The sequence below is a fragment of the Lutra lutra genome, chromosome 7 (genome assembly GCF_902655055.1).
Source record: "Lutra lutra chromosome 7, mLutLut1.2, whole genome shotgun sequence".
NCBI lineage: Eukaryota > Metazoa > Chordata > Mammalia > Carnivora > Mustelidae > Lutra > Lutra lutra.
The window spans coordinates 40744297-40745741 of NC_062284.1; positions in this window are offsets into that span (position 1 = coordinate 40744297).

Here is a 1445-nt window from a genome sequence, read left to right on the forward strand (position 1 = left end):
GTATCCCGGCCTTCTTCAGGCGCGGCGGCCCGCGGAGATGGAGGCGTGGCTTCTCCGAGCAGCCTAGCCTCTGCCCCGCCCCCTTGACCGTCCCGGACTCGCGTCCGCGCACGCGCCTGGGGGCAACCCCGCATCCCACCTGGGTACCTTGGTACCTGGGTACCTCTCTACCTTGGTACTCGGCTTTTGAGACTCAGAGATATTTTTACATTATTAATGTTGGCTTTAGTGATCATTAAAACAATTTTATAGGATAAAATGGGTGAAGATATGGGAGGGGAAAATATCCGAAGCCTCATTTTGGGAAACTAAACCTCAGAAGAATCCTTAGAATTTTGTAAAATTCTCGAGGGTGAATACAACAGTGCTGCCCAGACTATATGTAGGGAGCGATCAGATTAATTTTTTGAATTACCAGTTGTGGTCCATGCTCTGGTAAGATAAGATACAAATGTTAGAAACATTTTATCATTAGAGTGAACAGCTATATATCACCTGTAAAGTTACCAAAAAGTTTTCCAAATGCTTACTCTCAACTTCTGTTCCTGCCTGGCCGTGGACTGGTAACAGAAGGACCCAGCTCTGTGGATCGTACTTGGAGTAACAATGCTGCTCCCCAGCTTTAAGGAACTAAGATTAGTTTGGAGAACATAATAATCCCTCTCGGAATTCTTAGGAATTCTTATCCACTAATCCCGACAAAGGCAGCAGTCAACTCAGCGCAATGCATTTGAGAATGGGGGGGAGGGTGTTTAGGGGGAACTGAAAGCTCAAAAATTTAAATCATTGACCGGAAATGCAGCTCCCGGGTTTACACCGTTTTGGCAACATTGTCTAATGTTGGCAGGGGGCTAAACTCTCTGTTTCCTCTATAAAAACAGGTAAAGATGATATCTATTTCCTAGGATTTTTGTGAGATAAAGCGCTATCTACTAGAACTGTGCTTGACACATTGTAATCATATATGTTTGATATTATTTTCCACCTGTTCTAGCAGTTTTGTTAAATAGCTGGCAGAGAAAACAAAACGGATCGACTGATAAACAGAGCTTTAGCTAAGCAACTTCTTGGATCATGCATATGTAAGCGATTTCATCTTCACTTACAGAATTTTCATAGTTCCATATTTTGCTTGTTTCTGTCCTGCAATGAGGAGCATTCCTCACAAGGTGGCAGCAAATCACTTGAAATCATATATAGTTGTCTTTTTTTTTTTTTTTTCTTTTTTTTTCTTTTTTCTTTTCTTGCGATCTTTGTTTTTTTTTAATCTCAAATTTTATTGTTTAGTAAGTTTGGTCAGTGTTTGCTTTGGTTATGAATAATCCATTCTAGATTTGTCTTTTTATCCCCATCTCATGAATTACCCATATTTATTGTTGAAACATTTGAAACTATAGATGAGGCAAAAAAGATAGTAACTACTAATACGTTTATGTATATCCTTT